Source organism: Eumetopias jubatus, unplaced genomic scaffold (genome assembly GCF_037043125.1).
Source record: "Eumetopias jubatus isolate StellerSeaLion01/CBP00866 unplaced genomic scaffold, mEumJub1_p1.0 scaffold_9, whole genome shotgun sequence".
NCBI lineage: Eukaryota > Metazoa > Chordata > Mammalia > Carnivora > Otariidae > Eumetopias > Eumetopias jubatus.
This window is the reverse complement of record NW_028274815.1, coordinates 77,992,593-78,008,682: the sequence shown is the minus strand read 5'-3', so window position 1 is coordinate 78,008,682 and position 16,090 is coordinate 77,992,593. Positions and strand designations below refer to the sequence as shown.

The window sequence follows — 16,090 nt, the reverse complement described above, 5'->3', positions numbered from 1 at the left end:
GCATTATCCAGTAAGACAGGTTCCTGTTCTCATGGGCTCTGCAGTGTTTCAAGGAGAAAGACGCACAAATGAAGACTGTGACAGCTTTTAGCAATGGAAGCATCCCTGAAATGTGTTCCGGGCTCTTCTTGGAGAGACAGCATTCATACAGTCTTATCCATCTGAAGCTTTGTCTTAATCCTTTTTCATCACTTTATGCTTTAACTAATAACTTTAAATCCACGCACTCTTTACGTAAAAGGTCAGGAATGGATAATAGGAAATAAAATAGGTCAAAAATAGAGTAAAAGGAGGCCAGAGGGAGGTAGGTGGAGAAGTCAGGGAAGGATATCGAACTGCCAGAAAGAGACAATCCAGATCTGAACAGCTGTGTATAAATTATCAGGGGAAAACATCATGAAGCAAAGTGGCCTCCATCAGTCCACGGAAAATGGCAAGGATTTGGGCATCAATATACAACCCATAGCTGTACTGGGGGACTATCCACAAAGGGCCTCAGAAGGGGGGGTGTGGGGAGGGGCACAGGGTGGAAGAGCCAGAGGCACCGGGTACTCTATTTGGACCAGGAGGAGTTTGGTCTGCATGATACACAGACAGCTTCAACCTCCACGGACATAGCCAGGGTACTGCAGGGTCTCTGACACTAAGTGTGTGTACTCTAGGAAGCTGCTGCCGAATCACGGCAGAAGGGAGCCCAAAAGTGAAAGAGAAGAGGCAGAAGCCTGATTTCCAAGGCCACTTCCCTAACTACTGTGTCTGTATGTGGATGTCACCCAATGCCAACTTTCCCCATGCAGCCCTCGGGCACCATCCCAAATCTGGATGATTGTTAGATTGGGGGCAAAGGGAGAAAAAAATGAGGGCCCCCCCCCCTTCACTAGATGAACGAGGAAGGAAGAAGTCAGATTCGGCGGGATTTTTACCCAGTCACTGGCCAGTTAGGGGCAAAATCCAAACGCACGCTTCTCTTCTGCCTCGGGCGCTGTCCACAAGCAGGCTGTTTCCCTAAGGCCAGTCCACTCACCCATCACTCTCTCCTCTTCAGAACCAGAACAGTAACAATGTTTGGAAGATTCTGGGGTCTCCTGACATTTCTTGGCACACAGCCCCATCTTAATCGGGCTCTATTATTGCATTTAATCAGCCATTAGATTATCAACCAATTATGTAATGCGATCACTTTGTTTAACATTTGTATATGCAGAACACAGCCAAAGCAAGAAGAAATGTGAAAATACTCAACATCCATCTCACACAATCACAAGTTTTTATGTGCTTTACCAAAAAAAAAAAAGTGTCAGTAGAAGGCTTAGCTGGGTCAGTGACCACCTCACAAAACGTTAGGAGCCCAGGCCCCCCCCACTTCCCTGCTCCCCCTCTGCCCACATCCTTCTCTGACCTTTGCTGGCAGTTCCCTCGCAGGACCTTCTTCTTCTGTAACGTTTCCCCTCAGAGACACCCTGGGCAGGAGTCGGAGATGGATGCACCTTTTGAATACATTTTTTTTTAATGGCTGTTATATGCTGTTAATGGAGGGAGAGAGAAAATGCACCAGTGCAAAAGAATGTTTTGCATACTCATTAGCATAGTGATTAATGTAAATTTAGGAATACACAGTGTGTTAAACTTCAAAAACTACAAAGTTTCCTGCAAAGATAATGGAAAAGACTCCTTATGTTTTTACCTGCCACCTTTATTAATAGTTCTAAATGGTATTTGGGGTCGGGGGGGACACTAAAAAATAATAGGAGGTTCTTTTCTGCTGTAGTTCAAGAATTCTAATAAAGTGGTATGGCAATGACTGTAGGGCAGTGAACTTTCCCCAAAAGGAAAGTTCTAGATGACTATATCACAAACTTCAAAAGTACTGTAATAACATTGCTTGGTAACAGATGGTGATGGCACTTATCATGGTGAGCACTGAATAATGCACAGGATTGCTGAATCATTATGTTGGACACCTGAAACTAATATAACACTTATGTTAATTATACTTCAATTTAAAAATTCTTAAATCTTTAAAAAGTATTTCCAATAACATACAGGCAAGCTCAGTGGCTCAACAGTTTGCAAGCCAGGAAAGCAGCTAAGATATCTCCTCCTAGAGAGAATTTTCAAACATTATAAAACCCATTTTTCCTCCACAGAGAAACTTTCTAAAGCATGGACATGACTTGAAGGACACTGAGAAAACAGAATACGTTTTTTAAAATAGGGGCAAAAAAAAAGGGGGGGGAAAAAGAGTTATCAAGGCCATAAAACTGAGAGGAAAGATACTGAGTCTCGCACAAGATAGTAACTTCCCAACTACAGGGGTCCAGAGCACTGCAGTGCACAAATCTGCTTACATTATTTAATTCACACAACCCCCTGTGCACCAGGCACTTTCCCCATTTCCCAGATGAGAAAGTTGATTTAGGTTCATGTCCAGCACTTTTTCTTCCCATAATCCAACTTGTCCCCCTCAAAACCAGCCACAGACACCCCAAAGAGATTACTGCATACGCTTTGTGGCACAAACCAGACTATCACCTGCATTAATGCATAACACATGCATGCCAAAGGCAACCAAGGTAACTTGGAAGTTGTCCTGTTACTGCTGAGTCACAAAGGATTGCAGAGGGAATCACAGGTAGCGCCGGCTCCAATGAGGCCAGCCTCAAAACAAGTTGAATCTAGATACCAACCTATTTATCTCATTCTCTCCCTCACTCTCTGTAGGTAGACATGCTGACCCACCCTGTTAGGAGAAGGATGGGTCAGGCAACCAGAGTTAACTTTTAAACCTCTGACAAATCCATACACTCCCTGCCATTGCCTTCCAATCGCTCAGAGTAGCCCTGCTAAGGATCCTCAACATCATCAGGAGGCTCTGGCCCAGGTGGTCAAACACCACAGACGATAAACCAGAGCAAGACCACAATATCTACATCTTTTGTGCTGCTGTCTCCCTGGGCTACAGCTCCATTCCCACAGAGCCCACACTGCTAAAAGTCCCCTTGCATTTTAGATCAAAATTCTCCGTCTATGGTGAGTCACAGATCCCTAAGGTTCGGTTGAAGGTCAGAAGCCCTCTCCCCAGGAAAAGACCCAACGTGCACGTGTGTGTGTGTGCGTGTGTGTACACATGGCCAGGGTAGCCCCCTCCTCTCTGTGCTCAACCTTCAGATTTGACACATTTTAGCCAAAACTGACAGTAGGAAACCCTGACATTGTAACAATACCCAAAAACACACCACATGCAAATAACTACGTTTTTACCAAAAGATGTCTATCCTTCCTATAAGACATGTATTTGCATATTTTCTGTTTTATTTCAAAAAATGTTTAATGCTGGCTACAATCTCAAATTGATTTCGCGAAACACTGTTGTTTGAAAAACACCGTTCTGGACCCTTCCCACCCTGTCTCCTCCTCAGGTGCTCTTCCTTCCTCAGCAATTAGTACTGATGTGGTACAGCAGGGTATGAGACTTCCTGGATTAAGACAAACCTTGAAAAGTCAAGAAAATCTAGAAATACCTTGGGAAGTCCAGAAAATCTAGAACTCTCTCAGCTCACTAGTTTCTGGAAAAATCTGGAACAGTGGGCTATTTTGAGCTCACAAATTACACCATGAAGGTGGCTATTTCACTTCACGGAAACATAAAGATGGAGCTGTACTTGCAAAAGGGAACAACGGAGCAGGTCACCCTGGGCAGAGCCAGAGACAGCTATGCACTGCCATTGAAAGTGGTCCCTTAGGCTGTCTGCAGGCCAGTTCCTTAAGCATCCCCAAGGCCCTACGAGCTGTACTGCTTTCTATTTTTTTCTGAGCAAGGAGTGGCAGAGTAACCAAACCCTACGCATCAGAACCGACTACCAGAATGGCTCTGGAAAGTGAGTCCTAAGGGCTAGTCTAGATCCTTGGTAGCTGGCCCAGTGGACTTCCATCCCTGCTGGGCCAGAGACAGAACCTGGGGCTGGGAGGTTACCATGTTGCTTCCTTTAGTCCTATGGGGAGGATGTGGGCCACTCTCAGAGGAGCTGGAGAGGCTGCAGGCATGGGGGCTGGGAAACAGCTGGGCCAGTAAACAGGGGGGGCCGTGGAGAGCAAGGACACCCATAGGCTCCTCCGTTTACACTATGGACTGACCACCCAACACGCACTCTCCCTTCTTCCTACTCTGGGAACAGTCCTCTCTGGATTCAGGAAAAGCTAGCCCCATCTCCAGCTGAGGAATGGGGGTGGTCTTGATTAGACTATGAGCAAGTCTCAAACTTTAGCTTCCATCAGGATCACCTGGAGAGCTTATTAAAACAGAGTGCTAGGCCCCATCCCAGAGTTTCTAATTCAGTAGGTTGGGGTGGGGCCCGAGCCTGCACGTCTAATTAAGTCTCAGGGGATGCTGATGCCGCCGGTCTGGGGCCCAGACATGGAGGAACACGCCTAAGCCAATTAGCACACAGCATTCTCACGGCCTCCTGACCTGGGTCCCAGGGAGGCCACGTGGTCCTCACTGCTCCCACAGACCAGAGGGAGGGCTGGTAGAGGCTGTGGCTAGGAACTGGCTGGTGTCAGAGGCAGGGAAACATGCAGTCCCGCTGACCATAAGGACCATCTCATCCTCATGAGGAGGCTGACTCTGGGATGATACTAGCAGTGATGGATGGAGAGAGGAGAAGAATCTAGGTCCTTGATGAAACTGCAAAACTGCTGATAGAACTCCAGTTCTGTGATAGTAAATGACCTTATTGTTTACTTGGCAGCCAAAAGCACCCCAACGGACACACCCCACAATCCAGGGAGACTCTTGAACCGGGCATCCCTATTACCTAAAAGGACACTGTTCTCCAGAAACATATACTTGGCCTAAATGTATTCCCTTCACACTTCCAGAATTTGTACACCTAGGTCATCCTTCTTGAAAATTCTAAGTAGTGGGTTAGAGGATGAACCATTTGAAATGCAAGCAACACAGGGCAAAGGAGGGAGTTCTACATCCTGGAATGAATGAATTTTATCAGACAGCAGCTGATACCAGCTGTACAAGAGCTATGGTAGGGGCGTGGGGAACAGGAAGAGAGGCAGATGATTTCAGGAGACCTCAGAATTCTACCTAGTAAGTGTGACAGGAAGGGCACTGCATAAACTCCAGCCCAGGAGAATTACCAGATGTCAGAGGGAAAGGCTCTGACAGCGTCCCAGGAAGGGAGCTGCAAGGAGCTGAATGCTTTCCTCCTCCAGAGATCCCTTCCCAGAGGACACCCCTCTGTCTTCCTGACCCCATAGCAGAAAATGGACATGATTTCATCACCACAGGCCATCCCCAACTGGAGCCTTCCTGCTTCCGAGGCCTTCAGCAGGTGAACTTTCAGATTCCTCCTTGAAAGGGGTGCAGTGTCTCACCTGCCCCAGGTTAAGGACTGTGAGCCAACACTAGGGGCTGGCTGGGCGGGCTGGCAGGCACGTGACAGAGCATGAGTAAGGTGTGTGCAGAGGCAATATTGAGGAGACAAGCACACAGCACCCCGGGGCCCTGATTCCCCATTTCCCAGCCAGCTTATGATGAAAGGGATGGTGAAACCTGAAGAGAAAAGGCTGCTCTCATTCCAAGTTCCACACTTGCCCTCACGTGCTGCACACGTGAACTCATCATCAAGATTCACGTCCCTGAGATGGCAGGAATCAGGTGCCATTCCAAGCACCTGGTGTATCAACTCATTTAACCCCCCAACAAGCCTCTGGGGTTGCGGATGAGCAAACTAAGATAGAGAAAGATTAAGCTACTTGCCCAAGGTCACATAGCTGCTGGAGGCTCACAGGGACTTTGGCTCCAGAGTCCACAACAGTTCGAGAAATAAAATAAATGGTTTTGAAAGATGTGTATGTTCAAAGTTCCTTACTTACAGATCAAAATACTAGCAATAGAAATATTTGATATTGGAGGCTCCAGGTAATTAATTCCCATCCTACATTGATACAATAAAGTATTTATTTTTAAATCCTGTGCAGGAAGCTATGTGATTTAATGGAAATGGCACCAGATCCAGACAGACCTGGGTCTGAATCCCAGTTCAAGCTCTTCTAACCACTCTTAGATGGATACCTTACCTACGCCTCACCCAGCTTCCTCTTCAATACCACAGCTCACCTTCTCACAAGACCTTGCAGGGGATGCATATAAACACTTGGCCCGGGGCCTGAGATGTAAGGGGTGCTCAGAAAATGGTAGTTTCCTTCTTCTCTAGGATGAAAAATGCATCAGGCTTAAAGGAGACTTGTAAGGCTGCCAAGAATAAAGTCTAAAGTTACAGTAACTTCCACAATGCAGTAATATAAAGAACAATCTAATGAGAAAAAATGGGCAAAGGATATGCACAGGTAATTTACACAAGCAAAAGTAGAAGTGAGCAGAAAAAAAAAGCTTTCAATATTTTTGGTAATTTGAGAAATGCAATGAAAATAATAATGCCTTTTTTATCCATTAGATTGGCAAAAATTGACAAGATTTATACTCCTCAGTGTTGGCAGAGTTAAAAAGAAATAGGCAGTTTCACATCCTAATGGAAGGAGTACAAAGTGAAAGCCTCTTAGAAGTGGGGGCAATTTGGCAGAGCTATCCATTTAAAATTACTCTTTGACCCAGAAATTATACTTCTAGGGATCTAGAAGACTGAGATATTTGTATTAACAATAATTTCATTCACAGATTCTCCACTATTTTTAGAGTAGGAAATTGGAAAAAACCTAAATGTCCATTGATAAAGAACAGTCAATTTATGATAAACCCATACTCTGGAACACAGACCAAAAACAAAACAAAACAAAAACATTTTCACATCAGTACATATAGATCTCCAGCACACAGCACTAAATTTAAAATGCAAATCAGAGAAAATTTTGTGTAATGTGTGAATGAGTGCACATGTCCACTAAAAAGGCCTAGAGGCAACAACCCCTGAGTAGCAATGAGCACACCTAGCATCCAGATCTCGGTTTTTAAATACCATTCTCCATTACAAGGAATAAAGACTCTTTGGAGAAACGGCCAATTCCAGGGCTGGAAAGTATAAGCCGAGTGTTGAAGGTTTTGTGCCAGGGAGTAAAAAAGTCCTCCAAGAATGATGAGGACATGTCAAAAGGACATAAGGGGCTCCTTCAGGCCAAGTCTGGGACAATTTTAGCAACAAAGTTAATAACAAGAGTAAGAGACTATAATCTCTTGCATAAAACAGGAATTCATGAGTGCAGAGGTGTAAATCAAAGAATAAACAAGGGAGAAAGAAATGTTCTTCCTTTCAGTACAATTCCACTGGTAAGTATAGAAAGAAATATGGAATTAGAAAATCCCCATCTGTCAGCCAGCATAATAACTGGTTCAGGTAAGAATCATCAATGGATTCTAAAACTAGTGAGTCAAAGTATGGGGAGTAACGGTATATTTATAGAATCTGGAGTTAATCTTACTAAGAGATACATATTAGTTACAAAGGGAAAATGGTAACTTTTCTGTTAACAGAACCTGGAAGACACCGCCTTAATCAAGTGATCAAAGTTAACCCGACCAGTGAATGGAACTAATCAACAGCATATGACTCCCTCGGCTGGGGCACGCTGAGAATGGTTGCAGGGTCACCCCTGGGCTACCTTCGCCAAAGGCACATAATCTTAATCTAATCATGAGGAAACTGCAGGCACACCCAAAATGGGAGACATTATCCAAAAAAAAAAACAGGTGGCAGTCTTCAAAAATGTCACTGTCATGAAATACAAAGAAAGACTCAGTAACTGGTCCAGATGAAAGGACAATAAAGGGACAGGACAATCTGACACAATGTATAATCTTGGATTTTCTTTTGCTCCAAAGGACCTTATTGGAGCTACTGGCAAAATCTGAAAAAAACCTGGATAGTAAATAATAGTGTTGTATCAATGTTTGATTTCCTGATTTTTAATAACTATATTGTTGTTATATAAGAGAATGTCCTTGTTTTTAAGATATACACAATAAAGTAGTCGTAAAAGGGCTTCATGTCTGCAGATTACCATTAAACCGTTCAGGAAGAAAGTAATGACACATGAACAAATACGAGAGAAGGATAAAGCAAATGTAGCAAAGGTCAACATTTGGAGAATGTGGGTAAAAAGGATAGCCGGAAATTCTTTGGATTATTCTTGCAACTTTTCAGTAAAACTGAAATATTTTTTAACAATTTAAAAAGAGCAAGGTGTGCATATGTACAGAAATATAGGTAAATTCCTAGGGATTCGGTTCATGATGGCATTTTGCTTTTAAGGAAAATGGTATTAATATTGGTCTCCCCAAAATACACTCTCCTCACATAGCTTCTCTTCCGGAACACTAGAAAAATGTTATGATCTCTCAAGACCAGCTCATTAATCAAGTTCTACAAAAGAAGCAACCACATAATCAAACCTTCTTCCCTGCAGATTTGTACTCTTTTTTTCCTCAAGGAAAGCCAAAGCATCCTGACACCATGAGTAGCTGATGATGCTGAGAACTTTGCTAGAATATGTAATCAATAAAGGAGTTTTTCATAAGAAACAGGGTCCAACCTCGGTCCAAAGTCTCCCCACCCCTCTGTCTTACTGGATTCTTGAGAGGCTGCGGGGTGGGGGGGGGGTCACCGGTCAGCTAGTCCCATGCGCCTTTCTGTTCCATTCCTCGGGTGCATTCGCAGATCTGCTGGCTGAGCAGAATGTTCCCAGGTAGGCCGCTGGCTAAAGGGACTTGTAGGGTCAGTGGTTCTCTCGGTCATATACACCCCCATCTCTCTGGTGCTTTACGGTTCACAGCAAGCTCTTGTGTATATTATTTTATTTCATCCTTTCCTTAAAGCAACTTAAAAAAAAAAAATCCTGATACTCAGTTTAACAGCAATACAAGAAGATACCCGGTTTCCCAAACAATGGAATAAACTATAATGTCTCCCTTGACTTCCAGTCTAAAGCAGATAAACACTGAGATGGTGTATGCCTAATGAAAAACCGAGACATAAAGCAGCCACCAGGCTCAGCAGAGCCAATTCTACTGCTGAGCCCAGGAGAAATACAGCCCTCCTTTCTCTCTGCATCTGTCCAGCTTCCTTTTGCTTAAGCCCTGTCTTCAGGGCACACCCTGCCAGGAACTTAGGCTGGTTGTTAAAGAGGTGTGTTTAGAAGACACCACAGGGAATGAGGCCTTGTGGGTTTCCATTCACAAGCAACAACCACCCTTGGGACAGCATCACGGTCTTCTGACAGCAACCCTCCAATAGAACCACCACACTGGACTCCCCATGTGGGCACCATCATTCATCTTTCTTCAGAGAAATCAATGAATCAAATCTTCCAGGAGTAAACATGTTAACAAAAATCCCCCAAACAAAGGCCCTAGCCTAGATCCAGAATCAAAATTCCTCTTAAAGCCTGTTTTCAACCAATGAAAAATTAAGTTTAATTCTAGGACAACCTACTCTATGTGCATTTACCAATGCCAACAGCATCTACATCCCAAAACAAATGGCAAAGCAGGTTCTGTTCTCACCTTTTAGAGTTGAGAACACTGAGAACCAGAGTTAGCAAGTGGCAGATCCAGAATTCACACCCAAGTCAGCCTGTTCAGGCCCCAATCCCACTGGCTTGCCCACAGTCCACCCAATCCACTGCGAACTAAGATGAATCACACAGAATTTCACTGCAACATTCAAAATGCCACCCCACCCCCTACTCCCTTGGTTTAGATGCCCTGTGGGCATTCTACTCTTAAGCAGCCTCCCAACCAAACACTTCCAGTGGCAAAGCAAAAGACAAGAAAATGGGCTTTACAACTGTTTATACTTCTTTCTCAACAAGAGGAATATTTTCATGATCTGTCATTATGGATGAACTCGGGCGGGAGGAACACAACATTATGTAATGTCAGAGGGCAGGCGACAAGGGGGGAAGGGAAAGCAAGCCCATCTCCATCCCTTCGCCCACAAAGACATAAATTTACCTTTGACATTTTGAGTGTTTCAATCTTCTGTGGCCTACACATTCATGATTGGCTTTTCAAGAGATGGTCACAGACCCCTGCAAATTTCTCAGGCCTCAATTAACTGACTAGTACAGCCAGAAAGAAATAATATACAAAAAGCCAAGATGCCAGAAATGTCGGGGGGCTATGGCCCGGCAGAAAAGGTAAGAGTTGAGAGGATGGAGACCAGATGTCCTACACTGAGATGCATGCTTATTTTTACCCGGTTATGTTTACACCCGAGACACCGCGAGGCCTTCAGCGTCTGGAATCAGATCAAAGCAAGAGCCAAGATGTGGCCTCGGGGTCGCCGCGTCCTGCATCCTGGCTTCCCATCGCCCGCTCCAGCTCCGCACTCCCTTCAGCGCGAGACGGCCCGGGTCTCCTTCTGGCTTAGGGGTCGGCCAGGCTTGGATTGTTCTCCAAAGCCGCAACCGCCCGCGAACCGCTAGGCTGTAGGATTTCCATGACAACCGCGGGCGCCGTCTCCATCCGGCGCACCCGGTACCGAGATGCGTGCCGCGCCCCGCCCCGCCGGGTGCATCCCTGCGCCCGGCTCCTTGCCGCCGCCGCGTCGCCCCCGCGCCCAGCCTGGCCCACCTACCTGGCGCGCCCCGGCCCGCAGCGCCCGCGCCCTGCTGCCCCGCCGTCCTCGGTCTCGCCGGGCCGCGCGCCCGAGCCCCGCAGCAGCAGCGCCGCCGCTTGGTCACCAAGTCGCGGGCCGTGGCCCGGCTCTAGGTGCTGGTCCTCCTGCGGCGCCCGGCCGCGAACCCGGCACCCGCGCAGCAACCCGAACTCCGCTGCCGCTGCCGCCGCCGCTGCTCGGGAGGTCGCGCGCGGCCCCGCCCCGGCCCCGCCCCGGCCCCGCCCCCTCTCCGCGCATGCGCGCTCCGCGAGCCCCGGCCGCACCGCCCCAACGCTCCGGCTCCGCCTCCCAGGCGGCGGAGCCGGGCGTCGGAGTCTCTCGCGCTCGCTTCTACTCCTAGGTTCCGGCAAGACACCACTTTTACCCGGGACTTAGTCTCCTACAAGGAGTTCTTGAACTTCTGGACTTAATCGGACGATGGCATTTTCGCCCTCACATAACCCCTAAGAAGGTTCCATAGACGAGCGGCCGCCGGGTGAAACGCACCAGCCGTCTGCCCCCAAGGTGAGCGCGCTTCCCGTGGTGCAGGTGCACGCAAGCAATCCTTAGCAAATGTTTAGGAAATGGAACATTCAACCCAGAAACAAGCAAAAATTAAAGTCATACTTTGAAAATACAGATAAGCAGAAAGAAGAAACTACTAACACCCTCGCAGACCTGTTCTGGCATAACTGTATAAATATGCAATTATAGGCTCTCACCACGTACCAGCTCCTTACACTTCTCCCCCAGAGTCCTGTTTTTTCATGGGAAAGAAATATGTAATAAAAGTTTTGGGAAAAATTTTTCATTTTAATATGACTTTAAACTTTAATATTTCTGCTTGAGCAAGGATAAGTACTGGACTGACTATAAGCATGTATTTATTTTGAAGTCTTTAAGATACAGAGAGAGAGCATGAGTAGGGAGAGAGGCAGAGGGAGAGGGAGAAGCAGGCTCCCCGCTGAGCCAGGAGCCTGATCTGGGGCTAGATCGCAGGACCCCGGGGTCATGACCTGAGCCGAAGGCAGATGCTTAACCATCTGAACCAGCCAGGTGCCCCATGAAGTCCTTAAATTTTATTAGAAAAAAATTCTTAAGTGAAAACTATTTTAATTCAATAAGTCAGAACACTTATCAGTTCATATTCCTCAGCTGTAAAAGCAAGCATTTATAATTTGCTTTAAAAAGAAATTAATTAGGTAGAAACAAAAATTAAACAAGAATTCTCTAATCTCATTTAGAATTAGATCTAAGCCTCCCCGTGTCACCAAAATCCAAATGCAGGCAATAGTTTGGAATAAAAATAAACATAAAACTATTTTTAAAGTTCAATTTCCTTACTGACTTTTTATTTCTCCTCTGAAAAGGAATTTATTAACAAAAACACTTTTTACTATTTCTTCAGATAAATAGAAAAAAAGATTGACTTAGCCCTAATATAAAATTACAACCAAGAAAATCAAACTTGTGGAAATGGAAAAATGTTTTTATATCTTATTTTCTAAAATTAGGGTGACCAATATACCTGGTTTACCAGGGACAGCCCCAGTTTACACCTTTTATCTAGCAAAAGTTTTAATAAGATCCGCTTTACATCTCAAAAGTGTTCTAAAAAGTGTTCAGACAGCCCTATGGCCCTCCTAGCATTAATCAAGCCAAGAATGTTTTTAAATCATAAGCTTTAAAAAAAAGAAACAAACAAATTCACAAATATTTAAAAAATAGACATCAGTCCAATTTCAAAAATTCATTTAGCATAGTAATGAACACTGAATGAAGATCAGACTTCCAGTAAACATTTGTCAATTGACTGGCATGTAATTCAGGGTACTCTTAAAAGAATAATCACGTTTCAGTATAACAAAGAATGGGGCCCCAATTCCACCGTAGAGAGAACATTATCAAGAGAAAAGGGAACCAAGCTTGTTAGCATACATTGTGCTATGCATTCCCTAAGCATTACAACGTGATAGAAGAAAGTATCCTGTAAGTGTGCTGGGAGGAAATTATCCTTTAGAAGCTCTCAACATGAGGTCCCCAGCCAGCAGCATTAACATCTTCAGTAATTCTAGAAAGGCAAATTCCCAGGCCCCACACTAGACCGGCTAAATCAGAATCTCTGAAAGTGGGACCAAGCAATCTGTATTTCAATAAACATGTGGACCTAGATAATCTATATACAATAAATAAGCTGATTTAGATAATCTACATACAATAATTGAGAGCTGAGCAGTGTTATTTTGGGGACTAGAGCCAACCAACTTGAGAATTTCTTTTTGGGTCATTAAATATATATTTATATTTATATGTGTTTTCACTAGAGAATACATGTAGCCTTGAAAACCAACAGCCCTGCTGCCAAATAGCTGTGAAAAACAGTGGCCACATAGCTACTAGAAGGGGCCAAGGGATCTGGAGCACCTCGAAGAGCTCTATCCCCAGAGACATGTCACTATTGGACTCGTGTGGCAGCTCACTGGAAAAGCTCTGTTCTTGGGGCTTGATTTTAACCGACTTGACTCAGAGCTTACTCTCTGTGAATGGTCCTACCCACGGAGTATTTGGTAAAAGCAATCAGTGGCAATTGTTTAACACTGCAACTGCCTAAGGTAGTGATACCAGTTAGAGCCAACAAGAGACTGACCAAATAATAGGAAGTAATCAGTAATTGCTATCCCTTAGGGGACTTTGGAAAGATCTGACATACTTCTGGAAAGATTGTAGAACCTTTAGACTCTGGGAAGATTGTAGAATCTTTAGATTCTGGGAATATTCTAGAATCTTTAGATTCTAGAAATCTAAAAGGACACACACAAAGGGTGTCGGGGTGGCTCAGTTGTTAAGCATCTGCCTTTGGCTCAGGTCATGATCTCAGGGTCCTGGGATCAAGCCCCTCACTGGGCTTCCTGCTCAGCGGAGAACCTACTTCTCCCTCTCCCTCTGCTGCTCCCCCTGCTTGTGCTCTCTCTGTGTCTGTCTCTCTCTCTCTCTGTCAAATAAATAAATAAAATCTTAAAAAAAAATAAAAGGACACACACATGTGTGCAAATGTACCCATACTCAGGAAAGACTTGAGAAGACCATAATCTCTCACTTTTGGCTGACTTTGAGGCTTTGAGCAAACAAGTGAAGACTCAGGCAGAATTGTAAACTGCCTGCCTAAGGATTGAAGACATGCCTCAGCATATACACACAACTTCCCAATAAAGGCAGAAAGACATATTGGTTCCAGTGTTTGAGAATATCTTTGTCTAATCATTAGCAAATCATTAAGCTAACCAAGCCAGGGTTTCAGTGGCTAAAAATGACAAAGAATATAGACTTACAGAATTATTCCCATAGAGTTACTAAACAAACAAAAAGTAACAACAAACTTTGGGGTAGAAGGAAATATGATTTCTAGAATTGCCCTATTATATTAAGTGTCCAGTTTTAAACAAAAATTTATGAGACCTATAAAGAAACAGGAAAGGACCTAAGCTAAAAGTTAGTGAATAGAATGTCCATAAGAAAACACAAATGTTGGACTTACTAGATGAAGACTTTAAATCACTTATTATATATGTCCAAAGAAAGAAAATATATTCAAAGAATTAAAGGAAACTATATCTCAAAAATTAAAGAAAAGTACAAGAGCAACAAAAAGATATGAATAAAGAGACAGGAATTATAAAAAAGAACAAAATGGAAATCCCAAAATTAAAAGGTGCAATAACTGAAGTAAAAATTATCTCAGAGAAGTACAACAGCGGGACTGAGCTGGCAGAAGAAAGAATTTGCATTTTAGATAGGTCAATTGATACTGCCTAGTCTGAGGAACATAAAACAAAAAGAATGAAAAATTTGAACAGAGCCTCAGAGATTTGTGGGACACCATCTAGTATATCAACATAGACATACTGAAAGTTCCAGAAGGACACAGAAAGGTACATAAAGAATATTTGAAGAAATAATGGCTAAAAAAAAATCCCAATTTGATGAAAAACACTAATCTATTTATCCAAAAGTTCAATAAACTCCAACTAGGATAAACTCAAAGAGATTCACACCTAGATACATCGCAATCAAACTATCAGAAGCCAAAAATGGAGGGAATCTTAAAAGCACTGAAAGAAGCAACTCATTATGTACAGGGATCCTCAATAAAATTCAGAGCTGTCTTCACACCAGAAACTGTGGAGGCCAGAAGGCAGTAAGATCCCATACACAAAGTACTGAAAGAAAAAGGCTATAAATATAGAATTCTATATTCAGCAAAACTCTTTCAAAAAAGGAGAAATTAAGATATACCCAAACAGAAAACTGATTAATTCATTGCCAGCAGAGCCACCCTATAGGAAATACTAAAGGGAGTCCTTCAGGCTGAAATGAAAGGACACTGGAGAGTAACTCAAGTTTATATGAAGGAATAAAAACTAAAGGCAAATATAAGGTAAAAGTCAGTTTGTAACACTTTTCTCTGATTTAAAAGACAACTATATAAGACAACAAATATAATTTGATTTGCTGCTATCATAATATGAAAAAGATATAATGTGTATGGCAATAATAGCATAAAGAAGCGGGGATAAAACTGCCTGACTGGAGCAAAGTTTGTATATACCACTGAAATGAGGTTAGTATTAATACAAACTAGGTTCTTTCAAATTAAGATGATAATTATAATTCCCAGGACAAACACTGAGCATAGAAATAGATGTAGCTACAGATTAAGAGAAAGAAGGGAATTAAAATAGTTACTGGAACATAGCTATTCACTGCAAAAGAAGACATTAATAGAGGAACAACAGATAGGGCACCTGGGCGGCTCAGTTAGTTAAACGTCTGCCTTCGGCTCAGGTCATGATCCCGGGGTCCTGGGATCGAGCCCCACTTAGGGCTCCTGCTCTGCGGGAAGCCTGCTTCTCCCTCCCCCACTCCCCCTGCTTGTGTTCCCTCCCTCGCTGTGTCTCTCTCTGTCAAATAAATAAATAAATAAAATCTTAAAAAAAGAGGAACAAAAGAGATGTAAAGATATGTAGAAAACGAATAGCAAAATGGCAGGCATAAGTCCTACCTTATCACAAGTCATATTAAATGTAAATAAACTAAACTTTCTAATCAAAAGGCAGAGATTGGCAGATGCATTTTTTTAAAAATCCAGCCATGCACTGTCTACAGAAACAAACTTAAAATTCAAAAGTATGAATAGGTTGAAGGTAAAATAATGGACAAAAGTGTACCATGGAAACACTAACCAACGGAGTGCTGCAGTGATTACACTAATATCAGACAAAATAAACCTTTAAAACTAAACAAAACTATAAACAAAGAGGAACATTTTATAAGAGGGTCAATCCATTAGGAAGATATAATCATTATAAGGATCATGCATCCAAACACATGAGGCAAAACTGACAGAATTTAACTAAGAAGTGGACAAATGTAATAATACTAATTGCAGATGTCAATACTCCACTTTT

The 16,090-nt window shown here is 43.4% G+C and overlaps 1 protein-coding gene across 2 annotated transcripts in view; it reads right to left on the bottom strand.

Annotated features, from left to right (window-relative positions):
• INPP4A (inositol polyphosphate-4-phosphatase type I A) overlaps positions 1-10,751 on the bottom strand; it is a 131,846-nt gene extending 121,095 nt beyond the window's left edge. The window contains exon 1 of one of the 2 annotated variants that reach the window (XM_028104002.2): positions 10,605-10,751. The gene's annotated coding sequence lies outside the window, so the exon portion shown is untranslated. Of the gene's footprint in view, positions 1-1,399; positions 1,470-10,604 lie in introns of those variants that run through there. The other variant, XM_088026558.1, reaches the window with a different exon arrangement.
• Positions 10,752-16,090: the final 5,339 nt, after the last annotated feature.